The sequence below is a fragment of the Peromyscus leucopus genome, chromosome 18 (assembly GCF_004664715.2).
Source record: "Peromyscus leucopus breed LL Stock chromosome 18, UCI_PerLeu_2.1, whole genome shotgun sequence".
In the NCBI taxonomy this organism is placed as follows: Eukaryota; Metazoa; Chordata; class Mammalia; order Rodentia; family Cricetidae; genus Peromyscus; species Peromyscus leucopus.
In genome coordinates this window covers 28,655,756-28,677,090 of record NC_051078.1, presented here as the reverse complement: position 1 = coordinate 28,677,090, position 21,335 = coordinate 28,655,756, and the positions used below count along the sequence as shown (strand labels likewise).

General features: G+C 37.4%; 1 pseudogene; it reads right to left on the bottom strand.

The window, feature by feature from the left end:
* Positions 1 to 19,063: 19,063 nt before the first annotated feature.
* On the bottom strand, positions 19,064 to 19,647 carry LOC114707279 (annotated as a pseudogene).
* Positions 19,648 to 21,335: the final 1,688 nt, after the last annotated feature.

Below are 21,335 nucleotides of genomic sequence, written 5' to 3'. Positions count from 1 at the left end.
AGGCTGTTCGTGGTCAGGAGGTGTTGTATGAGAGAAGAATAAAAGAAAAAGAATTTTTAAAAAGGGAATACTTAGATGACAAAGATACATGAGGATAAAAACTGAGTAGCGGAGAACTTGGCTGTCCCAATTGGGCAATTGGATCCTAACCTGTATATACTTAAGGCCAAGATGTGCCATACCTCAGGAGAGCCACATTAGCCAGCACCAAATGCTACAGAGGAGTGCAGGATACTGAGTCCTGCCTGAGTGTATTATAAAAAGAGCCATGAGGAAAAAAAATAATAGATGCTGTTTTGAATCATTGGTGTTTGTTAGGTAGTACAGATCATTGACTCATAAGACAATCAGCCTGATTAGAGGATTTTGATAACTTATGGCATCTTCCCCCAATCCTTTTTAGTACATCCTACACTCTGTTTTTGTGCTTAAATGTTCTACTTATTACAAAAGTGTATTATTGGGCTACAGAGAACACTATACTAAATTATTTATTACAATTAACCTGGTAAGTGGACGGTTTTGCCTTTGTTGATTACATGGCTAGTTTGTCTCGGTAGAGCATTCACCCTTCTATCCCTGTGTCTACTGATAGTCTACATTCCAAAGGCTTGGTGAAATAAGTAGTTATTTGTTGCATAAAGCTCTTGGTGAACTTATGAAAAAGGAGACCTGTTAGTCACAGTATTTTGTACTTATTTAGGAGACTTTTGTTCTAAGCATTCATGATTTATTCAGATACAAATTTTGTCTACATAGCTAGTCATCACTTCTAGTTTGTTAGTAGAATTCCTTATCCTATTCCAGTGGCTATATGCACACTCAAAGACCATTCTACATTTGAAGATGATAATGGCTATTTTGACTATATTCTAACCAGGAGAATATGAGGGAACGATGTGAGGAGGTATGTTTTTTAAGAATTATAGGGAAGGGGTAGAATTCATATTTAAAGTTTTGCTAGCTGCAATATATACTTATTTTCTGGAGGTCAGGCAATGATTGTGAATCATGAGTGTCAAGCCATGGCTTAAGGATGAAAGCAACAAGCTATATGAAATTTATTTTCTAAAAATAGTCATGGGGCTTTATTTTAGTACAAGTCTGAGGTTCAAGTGAAATGAACCTTTAATGGGTTCAGGATGTCCATTGTGTTACTACATGTTACTAACAAAGATTTGTTCTTTCATTTGTGACTGTTTAACTTGTCTGATTTCACCTCTTGACTATACCTTGGCCTTCCTTGCTTTCCTGTCATTGATGGTTCAAAATGGCTCCCTCCTGCTTTTTTTTTTGGTTTCCCCAGACAGGGTTTCTCTGTGTAGCTTTAGAGCCTGTCCTGTAACTCACTCTGTCGACCAGACTGGCCTGAAACTCACAGAGATCTACCTGCCACTGCCTCCTGAGTGCTAGTAGTAAAGGTATGCCAAACATTTCAGCATTGCACATTTTAAATAAGAACCCTACTAAGTAAGTTTAGTAAGAATTAACCCCATCACATCATTGTATACTATCACTCTTGATCTCTAATTGGGTACCCTTCTTCTATACCTTTTATGTATAAATCGTTGAGCTTGTTTCAGCAAGAATCCTGGTAAGTTAGGTTGGAAAGAATTCACCTACCTTTGATGTCCCTTCTTAATAATTTTCCACCCATTGCCTGCTCTTATTCTGCTAGTTCACAGTATCGTATTCCCTCATTGCAATAGCTTTGACATCCATTGTAATTGTATTGAATAAAATTTTCTTTACTCTTTTAACAAGTGTCAGAACATTTTTTCCCTCTAACACGAGAGACTTACTATTTCCTGAATCAGGGGACTTCCTAAGAAAATACCTCTGCAGATATGTGTTCAGGCATTGAGACTAAGTTCAGGAGGAGCTTTTTATGCTTTTGTATTAACTAGTTCACTATCTGGACCAGTCGAGACAGTAAATTTATGAACTGTCATCAGTAAGGAATGAGTTCTTCTTTTGTTAATGAGGGATGAAAATTATTGGGACACATGTGCCTTTAAAAAGATTTGTTTATTAATATAAGTAGGTGGTATGTGTATAGGTACATATTCATGTGTGTGTGTGTGTGTACACATGTGTATGCATGTGATTATATAGGTATATTGAAGCTAAAGGTCAAAGGTGAGTATCTACCTTAGTAGTTCACCTCCTAAGTTTTCCAAAAGTGGACTCACAATGAGTAGGAGCATACGGATCTGGCTAGATGGTTGTCCAATAAATTGCAAGTATCCAGATGTCTCCACTCCCAAGCACTGACCTTGCAGAGGTTTGCTAACTGTGCCTGGCTTTTATGTGAGTACTGGGGAATCTGAACTTAGGTCCTCATTATTGCATAATATGTTGCTGACTGAGCCACCTCCCAACTGGTAGATTTATGTTAGTATCTACATTTTCTGCATCTGGCTTTTCCTTTAAAAAGGAATATATATGTCGGTCTTTCACATATTGTGGGAGTTATCGGAAATTGAAAGAGGAAATACTTTTCTTTGTATATCAGACAAATTTGAAACATCCCTTATAACATATCTCCTAGACCTAAGCCTACTGTTGGGTTAGTTGCAAAACTTTTTTCCTTCAGCATAATCAACAGAAGACAAATAGGTCTTGCTTTCAATATTCATTTTACCACTGGAATTTCTTTTTGTGCTTTTTCTTTTCCTTCTAGTTTATCAACTTTCAATTGTTAGAGCCTTATCATAGGCACTTTTCTACTGCTGTGATAAAACACAATGATCAAAGGAACTAATAGAATAAATGGTTTATTGCCATGGTGGTGGTCATGGCAGCAGGCAGACAGGCATGGTATTGGAGCTGTAGAGGAAAACTCACATATTGACCCACAATCAAGATGGAGAGCACACTGGGGATAGAACCAGTCTTTTAAAGCTTAAAGTCTACCCACAGTGACACAATTCCCCCAACAAGGCCATTCTTCCTAATTCTCCTGAAACAGTTCCATCTTCTAGGGACCAGGTATTCAACATTTGAGCATATGGGGACCATTCTCATGCAAACACTGCAAGCTTTGTATTTCATCTCAAAATAGTCAAGATTTGGTTGTGCCACAAGGCACCCTGGAGAGTGAGTAATTCAGTCAGTCACATTTAAGCAAGATTTTTTTTTTACAGAATTTCTAAATAATTGAGAAAACAACTTCCTTCAGAAACATTTAGAATTCTTAGAAGAAATTATAATTTTATAACCCCCCAGATTTTAGTATATTAATATTTTAAGTGAACATAGACTCATATATATGTGTGTAATATCTGTCTATCTATCTATCTATCTATCTATCTATCTATCTATCTATCTATCTGTCTGTCTATCTATCTCTGATTAAGAGAAACATCTAGATGATTCTTTAGATGCTAGAGCAGGTTTAATTTGTATATTACTGAACAAGGCATGACTTAATTGAATTCCACTGAAAAAATTCTTTTAGAAATTCATCTTTAAGCTGAGAAGTTGTGGTGCATGACTTTAATCTCAGTACTCAGGAGGCAGAGGTAGGCAATATCTGAGTTTGAGGCCAGCTTGGTCTCCAGAGCAAGTTCCAGGATAGCAAGGCTAAACACAGAGAAACTCTCTCAGGAGAAAAAAAAGAAAGAAGAAAGGAAGGAAGGAAGGAAGGAAGGAAGGAAGGAAGGAAGGAAGGAAGGAAGGAAGGGAGGGAGGGAGGGAGGGAGGGAGGAAGGAAGGAAGGAAGGAAGGAAGGAAAGAAAAGAAAGAGAAAAAGAAAGAAAAACAGTACATCTCAATATTTAACTACAGACATGTGTGGTTGTTAGGAAAGAAAACCAAAATTCCCCATACTGCTTTTTCAGTAATAGTGGAAAACAAAAACAAAACAAAACAAACTAACAAAAAACTAATTTGTGTTTCAAGTAAAGAAAAGTTAATAACAAGTGGGCTTTAATTTCTCATTCATGACTCTCAGGATAACATCTTTCTTAGGAAAGTTTGGTGGGAGCAGAATCTCATTATACAGCCAGCCCTTAGCTTTACCTTGAAGTCCTGTCTCAGCCTCCAGGTGCTGGGCTTAGAAATGTACACGACCATGGTCCAGAATGGATCATTCATATTTTAGAGAATTCTTTTTAAAAAGATTAGTTTAAAAAATGAATAATTATTTATTTTATGTGCCTGAGTGTTTTGCATGCATGCGTTTCTGTGCATGTGTGTGCCTAGTGCCCTTGAAGGCCAGAAGAGGACATGGCTATCCTGGAACTGGAGTTACAGACAGTTGTGAGCCACCACGTGAGTACTAGGAATTAAACTTAGTCCCTCTGGAAGAGCAAGCAGTGCTCTTAACCCCTGAGTCATTTTTCCAGCCCAAGTTTTAGGCAGTTCTTATGGACAGACACAGGTACAGTTTTTTGAAGTTAGGAAAGAAATTTTACTTTTCAATTCATTATAAGACTAGAAAATTATATAAAAGGAGAATAGAGAAAAGTGATGGGAAACTTTGAGCTAGCTCTATTGAAAAAAATAGGTCAATGTTGAGATTGCCCTGTTAATTGTTTTCATTTATTTCAAACATATTTTCATCACTTTACAAATCTGTTGAAATAATGTAGCCCTGGAATGATTATGTAAATAAACTTTTTATTTTATTTTATTTTATCTTATTTTATTTTAAATTAGTTTGGGCTCCTAGGACAAAATACTACAGACTTGTAGTTATAAAGTAGATAAATTTATGTCTTATAATTCTACAGTCTGGGATTATTAAGATGCTAACAGAGTTAGTATCTGGGGTAGTTTGACTTTTTGTTTTCTCCAAATGCTACCTCCTTGATCTGTCTCACCAGCATAGGGATGAATGGGCTTCTTAGCTGTGTTTTCCTCAGGCACTAATGCCACCCCTGAAGGTTCAGTTCCTCATGACTGAATCACCTTGCAAAAATATTCTGCCTTCTAATGTCTTCACATTAGTGAGTGTATTTCAACATAGTGAATATTGAGGTGACATATAGCAAGCCCTTTCTGCAAATTATTAACCTGTACCATTAAAATTCTAATCGTGACTTCTTTGCATGTGTATGCAACTTTTCATATTTTTGAGATGTGGAATGGGCAAAACTTTTGAATTTTGTTTTTAGAGTGCATGGTGTGGGGAGAGTGCCTCTTTGTAAAATAACTGTTTTTTTTTTTTTTTTTAATGACAGATTTACAGACAAAATGCTGTAATTTCTTATTGCCACTAGCTGTGGTGTGGGATTTACCCATTCATTGTTCTTTTGAAAGCTTTACTTCCTTCAGGGAATGTGTTGATTTCCCAGTCCCTGAACATATGCTGAAAAAAAATGCATTCTTTAATTTCTTTTACATTTTTTACATTTGTGGAGCTTATCACACGTGCAACAGCAATTGTTTCATGAACTCAAATGCTGAAGTGAAGTTAGCAATTAAGGAATATATATATATATATATATATATATATATATATATGAAAAATAGTTCAGGTTTTATACATTAAAATTTTTTTTAAAAGGTAAGGAAGAGAATGAGCACAATCCCAAGGAACCGGCCAACAGCTTTATAGGCTGTGCTGTGCCCATCACTACTCAGTTCCTTGTGGATTTACAAGCTGGCTGTGAAAATGTAGTCTGAATACATTAGAGATTGTTGCTTATTCTCCTTAATGAGAATCAAAGTAAAGAAGATACATCAGATGTTTTTGTAATTCTAATTGTTCATTGTCATCCATCTTGGCCCACATTGTCATGCTCTCTTTTCCTAACATGGGGGAGGAAGGGGATAGATAGCCTTTGCTTAATTCATGTTTTAGAATTCTTCTATTTTAGTTTTGATGGTGGCAGAGAAACATCTGTATTCTCTTCTGTTGTTCCTTGGTTCCTTGGTTATTGACGTCACTTTTGAAAATTGTATAGAAAATGTCTTGAGACTATGTTAGCTCCTGTTTTGTTAGTGTCTGCCTACTTTTAAAGTTAATAAATATATTGATTCCTTGAATCAGTAAAAATTTTCTTTGCACAGTAATCATATTTTAGTTATTATTTTAAAGCATTGTCTGTTGCATTAACTATTTTAAATAGATATAAAATTTGTAAATTTTAAGATATGAGATGATAAATTCTCTCAATGTTTTCTAATGTTACCTCAAGTAGTTTTCAAGTGAATTCAGGATGCTAAGGGATTTAAGAATACCTAGAAGCCGGGCGGTGGTGGCACATGCCTTTAATCCCAGCACTCGGGAGGCAGAGCCAGGCGGATCTCTGTGAGTTCGAGGCCAGCCTGGGCTACCAAGTGAGTTCCAGGAAAGGCACAAAGCTACACAGAGAAACCCTGAACCCTGTCTCAGAAAACCAAAAAAAAAAAAAAAAAAAAAAAAAAAAAAAAAACCTAGTAATGATTACCATCACTGTCTTTAAGACACTAGTGTGCCCTTGCTGAGTTCAGTGAGTGGTCATATTTCATGTTGGGACTTATGTGAATCGCCATTAGCCAGAATCACCTTCATTCACTTAGTATTCCTAGGAATGTTTGTAAATCTTTAAAATGACTTCTTGCTTATTATGCTGGGGAAAGAGCAGTGATTGTCCTCAAATTTACCCCTGTGGCAAGTCTCTACCTCCATTTTCTTCTTTCTTATTAGGGGGCTTCTCCTGTCACTCCCTTTCTTCCCATGAACTGAGTGATGCATTGTTAAGATCAGTTCCCTTCATTTTTTCTGCACTCCATCTCGGGACACTTATTACTAGGATGCTACATTCTATCTTCCACATCTGCTGCCCCTGTCATTATATGTCCATGTCTTCTCAATGGACAGCACCACCACTGAGTTGTTACCAGCTAACCAGGCTAAAAATTCCTGTGTCATCTCCAGCTATGACAGAACCTCTCACACATCAACACGAGGCTGTACTACCTCTCATACATCAACATGAGATTGAACTTCTCATCCTGTCCTTGTTACCACACCTCAAGCCTTCTGCTGTGCATTCCTGATTCTGTTTGTGGGGTTATAAAAAATACAATGAACATGGAGAAGACAGAGCATTATTAGCGTCCTGGGAATTAATTAGATTTAAATCCCTCTGAAGCGTTTCTAAAGCATTACATAGAATATTTCTTTTCAGTTATTATTTAAACTGTGTACCTCTTGAACTCAAAGCATATGCATAGGGACCTCTTTCAGTTTTTCTGTGAGTACTGAATTGCACATGTGAAGGATAAGATTTTACAAGGCCATGAAAATAACAAATATCCAGGAAGAACAAGCATAAGGTATCTCAAAACTAAACAATTATAAGAGCAGAAAGCAGGTTTCGGCGGGGCAGGGGCATGCATGACTCTTTCCAAATGCAGAGATCATGACAACAAGTCAGGAAGGTCTACAGAGAATATAGCTTATGACAAAGGAGTGTGACTATGCTCTTTATAAATAACAATCATATCATCAAGTATAATAGGCTTCATTTTATTCTCATTTTACAATTAATTGAATTTAGTTACTTTCTAATTATTCATTTAAAACAAAAAATAATAACTTTGCACATAGGATTTGTAACATAGATATGAGGGGGATTAATGATTTCAAAACATGATACTGAAATCCTTCTTTTCCTAGTAGATCACCTAATAGAAGATAATTAAACAAAAACAAAGAAAAGAAATAATTTAACACCTTAAATATGCAGGCCAAATGATGACAGGAAAAGAAACCAGGCAAACAGAAATAGTCTCCAAAACAATTTGACAACAGATGGCAAAGATACAATGAATTGCAATTATACATTTTATGGTTATAAATACACATGAATTAAATATGCCAAGTCTGCAGTCCAATTATCAAATTACCAAAGCAAAATCCTCTGCAAACCCTCCACAAGAAGCACATGTACATATAAAGACATTAATCATTGGAAGTTAAAGGAGTAGAAAAAATATATATCAGACAAGATGAACTTTAGTAGATGGGACACTGTATAAAGATAACATTTTCCTTTGATAAAGGATAAATTAATCAATATTTGTTCAATGCTTAAATGCATATGAAAAAATTAAACACATAGCAAACACCAACAAACCAATAATGGGAAAGAGTCAAATCCACATCCAACAATGGTTTTAATATTATTTTATTAGTAACAAAACAAGTAGATGGAAAATCATGACGTATGCAGTATGCTTGAATGACACCATCAACCAATTTGACTTAATTAGCCATTATTTTGTTCACTGGGACAGTACAAAATACATTAGACTATGAATTGCTCATGAAGCATTTTCATAATATACCATATGCTTAAGCACAATGTTCTCAACCCAACAGAAAAATTGAACTAAGAGTATATTAGAAGACAGAAATTTAAAGTTAGAAAATAAAAAATATATTAGAAATCCCAGTTTTGGAAACAGTATTTCTAAACAAGTTATCTATCAAAGGAGAAAATATTAGAAATTAGAAAGTATTTGATGTGGCATGAAATAAAAAAAACCTAAGTCCTATTAAAATGTGTACATTGCAGCAAAAGAAACATTTTAGAGAATTCAGTGCTTTAGGTACTCATGTTAGGGGAAAATGATCTAATTCTGAGCTTCCATCTTAAAAGATGAAGAAAATTAAACAAAGACTAAAACAGGACTATTTGATAAAAAAAGTAGAAAGTGGGAGACAGTAAATTGTAAGTGTAGAAGTAGATAGCTCTGTGAGGATAGAATAAATGAAGTCTGCAGTAATCCAGTGGAATGACAGTATGAAGCTCCATTAAATAATGGCCCCAAATGTCCAGTGCAGTTACATATGCATGCCAAACTGATTCACCCCTAAGTTTTTCCTTATTGTTTTTTTAGGCTGTTTGGCTTGAAATGATGAGAGAATCTAAAATGTTATGGACAATATTTTATTTCTATGGATTTCTAGTTATATTTCATATTTGTATTAGGAAAAGAAAGTGATATTTTGTTGTCAGATTGGAAATGGCACTTGGTCACAAAGAGATACTGGGGAAGGAGTTGGAGAAATAGGAGACAATACCTTTGTTGGAGCACTATACCACCCACAAGCCTAAATCGATCTCTATGGAACCCTGTGATATTAGCATAGAGATTATAACCTTCCTGTTGTCTCCTAGAAACAAAATTTGTCTACTCTGCCTATCAAGATTTCTGAAATCTTCCTTCTCTTTGGAAGCACAGCTCCATTACCCAGAGAGTCACACAGTAAAATATTTCCCTTCCTAAGCCCCCATGTAGCCTGTACAACCTGGAAGCCTGCATCTGGAGCAGTATAGGAAGGAATATTTGATTCAAGACTGTGCCACCAGCTACTGATTCTGTGCATTCCAGATAGCAGTGAATATCTGGCACCTCTAGAGTTGCAGTGGTTTTTTTGTTTGTTTGTTTGTTTTTTTTTTTTTTTTTTTTTTTTTTTGTTTTTTTTCTCAAAACCCAGCAACTGTTGTGGGATAATTTTTTTGTATACTGTGAAGATGTGTCTCTGCCAAGACATCTTCTGATTGGTTTAATGAAGAGTTGAATGGCCAATAGCTAGGCAGGCAAGAATAGGTGGGACTTCCGGAAAGAGATAGGAACTCTGGGAAGAAGAGAGGTGCCATTCACCAGCAAGATGCCGAGCAAGTTGGACGTTCAGTATGGAGAAGAGGAAATGAGCCACATGGCAGAATGTAGATAAATACAAACTGGATAATTTAAGTTCTAAGAACTAGTTGGGAACAAGCCTAAGCTAAAGCAAAGCTTTCTTTCTTTCTTTTCTTTGTTTTTTTCTTTGTTTTTTTTTGTTTTGGTTTTTCGAGACAGGGTTTCTCTGTGTAGCTTTGCGCCTTTCCTGGAACTCACTTGGTAGTCCAGGCTGGCCTTGAACTCACAGAGATCTGCCTGGCTCTGCCTCCCGAGTGCTGGGATTAAAGGCATGCGATTAATACAAAGTCTCCGTTTCATTATATGGGAGCTGGTAGTCCAAAGAAAGTCTGCCTACAAGCAAAAGTCATTGCTCTCTTGTAGCTGAACCATATTGTCTCTAGGAGGTCTGAGTTGTCTTGCTCATCTGTAACATCATATATATATATATATATATATATATATATATATATATATATATATACATACACATATACACACATATATACACATATATACACATATATATACACATATATGTATATGTATATATATATTCATATGCCATTTTGTTATAGATTACCCTTCATATTGAACCATTGTGTTGAATGATAATGTATTTATCATATTCACCATTGCTGGAATTCTAGATCCTATTGGAATCCTGACTATTATGGTGTTCATATAACAATCTCAGAACTGTCGCTTTAAAATTATAACAGTGCTTAGTTTGTCTCCTGAGATCCGTTGATGGCGTCACAATTCCCACTTGGCTTTCTGTTCCTACCACAGTGTACCTAGGACAGGCAGCCTGTTGCTAGAAGACACTGCTAGAAGACAAACATTTAACAAATATAGATACAGAGCTGCAGTGGCCAGTGGTGGTCATAGATCATCACTTTATCTAATTCTAATACTTTAAATCTTTCCTGATTTCTAGAAAGGTCTTTTAGATGATAATCATTTATTTACCAGTTAAACCTGAAGACTGGCACTTGTAGTGAGCCAGAAATCAATTAGATTTCAGCTTCTCTAGTTGTTTCTGATAACTATATTTTAGGAGACAGTTTGCTAAAAAAATATCAATTTCAGGCTCAGTATGAATACCTGGCTGTTTGGGAGGTATAGAATTTAATAGATGTCCATTTAGCCTATCTGGGCAGACATGATGTCAAAGGATGGCAGAAATGAACTAACCACATCAACATCATCTGGAAGGGCTTTTTAATACAAATTTTCATGCAAGTTTTTGGACCTAAGGAATCTATGCTTTAATAACCTATACAGTGACTCTTTTTAATGGTTTTATTAATTATTTGGCAATTTTGTAGCTGTACATAATAAATTTTAGTCAGTTATTGTACCCTATTACATCTTTCATCTCCTTCCCTTCCTCATGAAACCTCACATGTGCATGTGTGTGTGCGTGTGTGTGCGTGCATGCGTGTGTGTGTGTGTGTGTGTGTGTGTGTGTGTGTGTGTGTATGTGTGTGTTTGATTAACTGAGTTTGATTATAGTCACTTGCATGAGCATAAGTGGAGATTTATTTCTGAGCAACTAGCTTACCTGTTTCTACCTCACTGGAGAATGTGACAGCTCTCTCCACCAACCATTGACTGCCTATAGTCCTTCAAGGATGGATGGGTCTTGTGAAGACATATCCCATGCCTGATAGAATGTTGATGCTCAATTTTTTGCAGGCTGTGTGCTGGTAACTATGGGTGCGGTAAGCACGTGAGTTCTAAAGCTATGTTTTGCTCACAAGATATAAACAGCACTTTCCCTCCATCCACCCTTACGCTCTTTCCATCCCCTCTTCCTGAGCATTGAAGGGTGTACCATTTATGGAGGATCACTGAACAGTCATCTATTCTCATTGCTTTGACCAGTCCTATCTCCATTAAGGTCTGTCCACTGCAAAAGGAAGCTTGTCTGAGGAAGACCGGCAGATGTACTCACTAATGGGCATAAACATAACTACTTAGAGACACTTTGACAACACATCCATTGCTCAGAACAGCATTAGTAACTTCTTCCCTCCCCAGGTTTCATGATCTCCTCAGCTATAGGATTTTTATTAAGTTTACCAGTCATGTGTTCCTTCATGTGCTGTAGGTTTCAAGTCCAATCAGAATACAGTTGGTTACTTGATAATATCCATCCTACTATTACAGCAGTGAGAATAGCTTGTTGGTGGGTCATTATTGGAGCTGATGGTGTCCACAGATGGATAGTAACGATGATGACTTTTCTCCCCTAGCAGCCTGAATAGCAACTTCTAGCACTGTGAAATTTAGCTGATAAGGAAGAAACTTCCTGTTCAATTTCTCTAAGTCCTGCAACCAAATTATGTGGTGTCTTTAGCAATAAAGCTCTCCCATCTCATTCAGGTGGGCCAGCTAACAGCAATGGCAATAGCCAGCATTTGGGGACCTCTAGAGCCTTATTGACCAACAACTCATGGGAATATATTCCACATCTAGACATTAGGTACTTTAGACTTTGTGTAGTAGTCTATGGTTTCTCCAGGGAACATTATTCATTACTGTAAGGTACCTTCATTCAAAGTTTTAAAAATTTTAATTTTGATAGATTTACAATTAATTTTGTTTAATCCTTTCTCCAATCCTCTCCCCTTTCTTACCCTCTGGCCACATTCCTATTTATATATTTCCACCCCTAAACTCCCCTCTATTAGATTTCAGATGTGTTCTCCGAGCCTGCTCCCTTAAGGCCTTTTCCCCCCATACCTCTCTCCATGCTTCTGACCTCTACAGACTCTTCAACACAGTGATCTAAGAATTTGAAATAAGGATATGCATGTGTGAAAAAACATGCTGTGTTCCTCTATCTGGGACTGGGTTACTTATAGATATTATATTTCCCAGGAGCATCCTTTTTCCTATAAATTTCATTGATCTTTGCAGCTTAGAAAAAAATTTAGTTGTATATCTTTACCATGCCAAAATATGAGAAACAATGGTTTAGAACTTTTAAATGTGGTAATGGTTCTTGAGAGATTACAATCCAGTAGTTTTAGTATACAAAAAAAACTTTTTTTTTTCGAGACAGGGTTTCTCTGTGTAGCTTTGTAGCCTGTCCTGGAACTCACTCTGTAGATCAGGCTGGCCTCGAACTCACAGAGATCCACCTGCCTCTGCCTCCGGAGTGCTGGGATTAAAGGCATGCACCACCACCGCCCGACAGTATGCAGAAACATTTAAGAGCAGTTAGATTTTTTTTTCAATTTCTTTTTTTTTAATTTTTTTTTTTAGTAAATTTATTTTACAACATCATTTAGTTCAACATAATAGCCACAGATTCCCCTGTTCTCCCACTCTCACCCCCCTCCCCCTCCCCCCACCCCACTCCCCATTCCCACCTCCTCCAGATCAAGGTCTCCCCCGAGGACAGGGATCGACCTGGTAGACTCAGTCCAGCCAGGTCCAGTCCCCCCCTCCCAGACCGAGCCAAGCGTCCCTGCATAGGTCCCAGGATTCAAACAGGCAACTCATGCAACAAGCCCAGGACCCGGCACCAACACACAGCTGCCTCCCAAACAGATCAAGCCAAATGACTGTCTCACCCGTTCAGGGGCCTGATCCAGTTGGGGGCCCCTCAGCCTTTGGTTCATAGATCCTGTGCTTCCATTCATTTGGTTATTTGTCCCTGTGCTTTATCCAACCCTGGCTTCAACAATTCTCGCTCATATAAACCCTCTTCTTTCTCACTAATTAGACTCCCAGTGCTCCACCAGGGGCCCAGCCGTGGATGTCTGCATCCAGATTCCTCAGACCTTCCTTGGATAGGGTTTATGGCACAACTAACAGGGTGTCTGGCCATCCCATCACCGGAGTAGGTCAGTTCCTGCCGTCTCTCGACCATTGCCAGCAGTCTTTTGTGGGGGTATCTTTGTGAATCTCCGTGGGCCTCCCTAGCTCTCTGCTTCCTCCCCTTCTCATGTGGTCTTCATTTACCATGGTCTCCTATTCCTTGTTCTCCCTCTCTTTTCTTGATCCAGCTGGGATCTCCCACTCTCTTTCCCTCGACCGTTGCCCTTCATTGTTCCGACTCATGACCAGACTGTTCATGTAGATCTCATCCATTTCTCCATGTCTTTTTTGGGGTCCCGTTTTCCAGATAGCCTCACTGGTGATGTGAGTAGCAGTCCAGTCATCCTTGTTCCACATTTAGCATCTTCCTATGAGTGAGTACATACCATATTTGTCTTTCTGAGTTTGGGTCACCTCACTCAGGATGATTTTTTCTAGATCGATCCATTTGTCTGCAAACCGTATGATGTCATTGTTTTTCTCTGCTGAGTAGTATTCCATTGTGTATATGTGCCACAATTTATTTATCCATTCTTCAGTTGAAGGGCATCTAGGTTGTTTCCAGTATTTGGCTATTACAAACAATGCTGATATGAACATAGCTGAGCAAGTGCTCTTGTGGTATGATTGAGCATTTCTTGGGTATATGCCCAAAAGTGGTATAGCTGGCTCTTGGGGGAGATTGAGTTAGATTTAATAGGCAGTTGATGGGAGTTTAGTTAAGCAACTCTTTTCAGTTCTGAACATGGGAAGAGAGATAAATGAATATTAGTATGTGCTTGATTACCAAGAATGTGTGGGCTCTCAAGAGATGGCTCAGTGGCTTGGTGCACGGACTGCTCTTGAAGCAGATCTAGTTTCATGTCTAGCACCCATGTGGAAGCTCACATCTGTCATTAACTCCAGTTACAGGGGATCTGACACTTTCTTCTGGCCTTTGGAGGCACCAGGCATGCATCTGCTACACATACATACATGCAAGCACTGACACACATAAAATAAATAAAATCTTAAAAAACGAATTTGTCAACCAGGGTGGCAATGAAATAGTCTGAGTGAGATTCTTTGTTCTTCCAAAGGCACGTTAACCTTCAATTTTCCTCTCTGCACCTTCACTCCCATTCAACCTCAACACTTCCAGTTACTGGAGAAATACTATTCATCACATGACAACAGAAACGGCACGTACCTCTAGTTCAAATATAACACGCTAACCGGGAATCATAACAGTAGTATGTCTTTTCTCATAACAGGTTAGCATCTGTCAATGTTTCATCTTCTTAGAGCAAATGTCTTATAAACAACGAGGTAGATCTTACTGCTGTAAGATTTCACATACTGTACATTAATAGGCTGGACATGAGTACTATCACCTGTGGATAACTTGGTTCTATTACACGGGTTAGTTTCTACTTGCGAAGATGTCATTACTTTTATTAATGAATATTTTGGGCTTTGGGAAAATGAATATTCTGCCCAGAGTTTCCTTTAAACTTCCTCTACTATTGTGTCTATCATTCTGTGCTTTTACGATTAGCTTAGGTTGGTGTGCAAGTGTGTGACAAACAGATCCCTGGTGCTGTTCTCACCTCTCACACTTTTGTCAGACTTAATGCTTTAAGCTGTATTTCTTACCCATGCCCAGGAAAACAGAAAATATTCTGTGTATATCAGCTTCATTGAAAGTAAAATAAATTAGTTACACAGCAAAAATGATTTTCCAACTATGAGTTCTGTGCATTGTATTACTTGAGTCTGCATCTGGGCAAAAATGATTGTCAGTTTATAAGTAATTTTTTTAATGTTAGATTCAAAATAGAAAAAGGCATCAAAATGATAATTATATAATCACCAGGAACAGTATTTCAAAGAGGCATTTACTGACAGAACTTTCATCATTTCTGCTCAACTGTATTCATTACCCCTTGAATAGAGTGGGTCTGGTGATTCCTCTGGGAGGCAGAGATTTTCATTCTGCATGGTTCATACTATATGGAAAATAAAATCAATGTTCCCTCTCCACAAACTCCTTTCGCACCGAATGAGGCAAAGTGTTGTATGCAAAGTATCTTTAGTATCCCACTAAGGAAATGAGCTCTGTGCACATCAAAAAAAAAATCTGTGAGGTGAAGGGTAAAATGACAGGGAGAGCCATGATGGAAATACTGGGTTTTCCTGCATCCAGGCCTAATACAGGGAACTTCTCGTAATCAATCTTATGTCTCTCTTTGTCTGTCTCTGTCTCTGTCTCTTTTTCTGTGAGTGTGTGTGTGTGTGTGTGTGTGTGTGTGTGTGTGTGCACATGTGCATGCAGTATTTGTGGGTAGTGCATGTATATAAGTGTGGCATGTGCATGTACCCATGTTGACAGTCTTCCTTGATCACTCTGATCCACTTAGCCTTGAAACAGAATATTTCAATGAACTGGAGTCTTGCCTTTTAGGTTGAATGTCTGATCAGAGAGCTGTCAGGATCCATCTGTCTCCAACCCCTGATGTTGGGATTACAGGTACATGCAGCTGTGTTCAGCTTTTAACTTGTATGCTAGAGATTTGAATTCGGCTCCTCATTCTTTCAAAGCAAGTATATCTCAGCTACTTCCACAGTTCATGGTATTTCTATGTTTTAGAGGATGAAAGATATGTGTACTAATGTACAATTATTTAAGTTACATATGTTGTTTGTATTGAAAGTTTCTCTGTTCTAAGAAAGGAAAGAAGTAATTCTGGGTCAGAGGAGTTGTTAGTAAAGTACCCTAGTTTGTCACCCAGGAACAACACACAAAAGTCAAGCATAATGGCACTCTGCAATCCCAGTCTCAGGAAGGTAGAGACAGGTGGACCTCTAGGGTTCATTGGACAGCCAGATTGTCTAACCCACTGAGACCCACGTCCAAATGATAAATTTATCTCATAAAATAATAGCTGTTTCCTGGAGAATGGCACTTGATATTGACCTATGGACTCCGTGTACCACACATACAAATCTTTACAGCCTTGAGTACACACAGACGGGGTGGGAACATTCATTTCTCTCTCATTTATTTGGTCCTTCTGACTGGAAATGAGACCAATCAGCTTAGTTTTAATTCCATCTTGGAACTTTTGAATTCGTATGCTTCTAAAATTAAGAAGTATAATTCATGTTTTAAGTGAATATAATTTTTGGTACACAGTAGTCCTTCAAATATGCAGAGTTATGTTCAGGTACCTAAGAATGGGTGACCCATGACTGTGACAGTCCTGGCTAGCTCTTGCTCAACAGTTTGGTGCTCTTTCCTTAGTTTCAAGGCTTCAAGAAGTGACCTCTTCATAAACTAACTCCATGAGGTGCACATCTGAAGACCCTAAGTAGCAATAAATGTCAGCACAATTTGATCACTGATCCATTACCAGCAGTGAAGACAGATGGGCAGTGAGCAGTTGGAAGAGCTATTGGCATATTACAGGGATGCAGAGTAAGCAGCATGACCTCATCCTTGACAAACGCCAGGCTAATCATCCTTTGATTATATTGTATGAGATTTTGAAAACTAAGTTTTGCCCGAACATAATATTCTGCAGTGATTTCAATTCCTTTCAAATGTCTTGTATTTATTTCTGACTCATTAGGATGGGCAATGGATACTTTAAGTTTGCCTGAACTTTTCTATATGCAATTTTGACTATTGAATGAGGAAAAAAATACCTGGTTTGCTGGATGAATATTTTCAGAAACCGGTTACTATTTTACTTCAATAATCCTTATTGGATTTATAATAAGGAATATATGAAATAAAATATCAAATAGCTTTTGGAACTAAAACTAGATAACCGCAAGTTTGTTTTTTTTAAGCCATACATCTGTGTGCTTTAAAATTCAAATGGGAAGGACAGTTTAGTATGATAGGGGACATCTTTTTTTGAAAACAAATCACAATTAGAAGAGTCTTATGTAGTTTCTCAGGCATTTTTAGTACGTTTATGTCATTGTCTACACCATGAGGTCTATTTTTATAAGAAAGCATCACTATTCTCATCATCTTTATGTGCTTTCTCAGCTTTAACATAACATTAAGTTCGTTCGTTTTTTTTTTTTTTTTTTTTTTTTTTTTTTTTTTTTGGCAGTTGGAATAAAAGCATCCATTTTAACTACATAATTTTGAGAATTTAGCAAATAAATAAACTCATATAGACACAATTATATTCAAGCATTTCCACCATAATCCAAAGTTTCTTCTTGCTCATGAGTCTTTCCATAGGCTTTTGAGTAGAATATATATTATTTGGTGTCTGGGTGGGTTATTCTGTAGATATATGTTAGGTCTAGTTGAGGTATGAGGTCAGTAAGCATATTTTTTCCAAGTCCACCAATGTATTTATAATTGTCATAATTGTGATTTTCTTTGCAGCTGAATAATAATCCCATTGTGTTTATGTACAACATTTTTATTCTTCATTCATTAGTTGATAGACATCTAAGCAGATTCCTTTCCTCATCTACCATGATTAGGACAACAATAAACATATATTGCAGATATACCTGTTAAGGTGTACATAGTACTTGGGATACATTGCTGGGGTGGGGAGGGTAATAGTTGAAGTATATAATAGCTATAGTTAACATAATACTAATGAAGCAAAGCTAAATGCATTCCCACTAAGGTCAGGAGCAAGACAAGGTTGTTCATTCTTCACTCTTATTCAATACAGTGCTTGGTTATTGTCATAAGACAAAAAAAAGAGATGGATATGAACAGGAACAAAACCAAAATATCCCTATTTCATATGATGTGATTTCATCTATAATAGACCCTAATGCTCTTACCAAATAACTCTTAGAACTGACAAATCAGCGAAGAGGCAGGATTCAAATCTACACACGCACACAATGTAGTATCTTTCCTATATAACAATGACAAACACAATGAAAAAGAAATAAGGAATAAACCCCACTCCCAGTATCCCCCCCAAATTAAAATACTAGGCATAAACCCAACAAAGCAAATGAAAGATTTCTAAAATAAAAACTTGAAAACACTGGTGAAAAAATTGAGGATGATACTAGAAGATGGAAAGTACTTCCATGCTCACAAAGTATAAGAATTATTATTGTGAAAATGACCACTTCAAACATAATCTAATGATTCAATGAAATTCCAATAAAATTCCAGGGCCATTTTTTATGTATATAGAACAACTTTTTAAAATTTGTATAGAGTAGAAAAGAAAGACTGAAGATAGCTAATGAAATCCTGAGAAAATGAATATTGCAGAAAGGATAATTATACCTGATCTAATTATTCCATAATGGCATAATAATAAAAACAGCATAACATTGGCAAAAAGATACCTTGATCAAGGAATAGAAAAGTGTACCCAAATGTAAGTTCATACAACTACAGCTACCTGATTTGTTTTGTTTTTTAGAAACACAAGCTGTGAATTTACTATCTTAGGTGCCTCTCACTTTCCAGAAATCCCAGGAAAGAAAAGAAAATCAGTTTCATACAGTCACATCAAAATTTTATCTGTTGTGCAAAGGGAGGACCATGAGCCAGCAGGAAGGTCTGGGCTGCATTTCCACAGGCCACTTTACAATGCCACTTCCAGTTGTCACACATTATAAGAGCTCCAAGGCCTGTGAACACACCTATGAGAGCTGTGCACTCGCCTGCTCCAGTTAAGTCTTTGGCGTTTGAACCGTGTGGGAGCTGTGGAGGCTTGTTTCCTGCTTATGGTGCAGGTCCTGCTTCAATCCCAGTTGCAGCTGGTTTAGGAGAGTGAGGTTGCTGTCTCTGTAAGGCAGAGGCAGGAGAGGGAGGCAGTTCCATTTAGATTTGATCACTGCCATCTTGGTGCGATCTTCCTCCTTCCGATTTGGGATCTGCAGCATTCTTGTGTAGCTACCATTCTGACCTTGGAACCCAGGTGCTAGTACTTTAAACAGCTTTGGGATCAAGTCCTCAGTGAGCCAGAAGTCAACCATGTGGATGGCTCATTCGTTGGTGTCTCCTAGCTTTCCATAGTCGATAAGCTTCTCCGTGTAGCCCCTCCTCTCGTCCATGCGTGCCCATGACACCTCGATATGTTTGTGGCACACTAGGCCAGTGAGCATGTTCCGCAGCAGGTGGATGTAAGACTCGGGACCGAGGCCCAATCAGCGGTAGACGCGGCCGTGGGAGATAGTGGCTACTAGCGACAGCCTCATGTTCCCACCTAGGTACCTGTTTTTGACAAAGATACTAAAGGTGTACATTATAGAATACAGCCAGCATCATCAATAAAATGATGTTGGGGAGACCTGGATATTAATATGCAGACCAATGAAATTAGATCTTTATCTCTCACCCTGCAGAAAACTTAGCTCCAAATGGATGAAAGATCTCATCATAATGTTGATACACTTCAGTGTATATCCATAGCTAATAATTCTACACAGGATTTTCATTTCACAATAAGTACAGTAAATGGAATTTCAAAAAAATTAAGAAGTATCTGTAAAGCAAAAAAAGCTATTGCTCTTATGAAGATGTATCCTGGAGAAAGGAGAAAAATATTTTCACTATGCATTTGAGGGAGGATTAGTGATGAGAATATATGAAGAACTCAAAAACCTAAATACCAAGACAACAGCCCTATTGAAGTCAGTTAAACTCAACTACAGAACAGAACTTGGAGTTCTCAAAATAAGAAATAAAAATGACTAGGAACCATTTTCAAAACTGTTCAACACCAAAAGATAACATTGCATACTAAATGCATACTAAAACGAACTACTTTAGGATTTAATTTCATGCCAATCACAATGTCCATTGCCAGGAATACAAATGATAACAAAGCTTTCATGGAAGTGCTGACATGGCAATTCTTATATATCTTTGGTAGGAGTGTAAACTAGAGTAGCCCCTTGGAAATCAGTTTAGATGTTCTCAGAAAATTAAAGTCAAAGTTATAATACACTTAAATTTTGTACTCTTGGGCATATACCCAAAGGATTCTATACCCTATGACACAGACATCTTCACATTGATATTTTCCTGATGAGTTTGTGCTTTTAGAATATGAAATGGGCCTGGCGGTGGTGGCACATGCCTCCCTTTAATCCCAGCACTTGGGAGGCAGAGCCAGGCAGATCTCTATGATTTCGAGGCCAGCCTGGTCTATAGAGTGAGATCCAGGACAGGCACCAAAACTACACAGAAAAACCTTGTCTTGAAAAGAACAAAAATAAGAATAATAATAAAAAAATGAAATGGTTCTGTGATAATAGTCTTTCTTGAAACCTACTTGATCTCTAATTAACATAGCCTTGCTAGATTTCTTGTTGATTCTGAATAATAAGCAGCTTCCTTTCACTTTTAATTTATTTCTTTTAAATAGGCATCTATTTGCCTTGATAACCCTGTGTCCTCATGTTATATTAAGCTTGGCGATGTCAGCCTTAATTTGTGCTTAGATAGACTTTTTACTTGAGACTAGACTTAAGTCCATCATGTTATTTGTTCTTTCTTGACTTGTTTTCATTTCCAATTTACCCCCTATGATGGTAAATTTGTTTTATGTGCCAAAGTGACTGTAGTCCTCTGGTTAGGTGGTGCATTTAGGCATAGGTGTTTCTTGGATGTGGTTAGCATCTAAAATTAGTTGACTTGGACAATAGAAATTATCCTTAACAATATTTATATGACTCATTATCAAATAAGATGGTTTAAAAATAAAGTTTTACTTAAAAAAGAATCTCTCTTTGTAGACTTCAGAGTCAGATCCTGCCTAACTCATTGTCTGTTTTAAACAGCATTTTAAATCTTTATTGTTATTATGGTTTTTGTTATTTGTTGTTGTTGTTGTTGTTGTCGCTGTTTGCCTCCAACCAAGTCCACACAGTGCCTCTGGAGG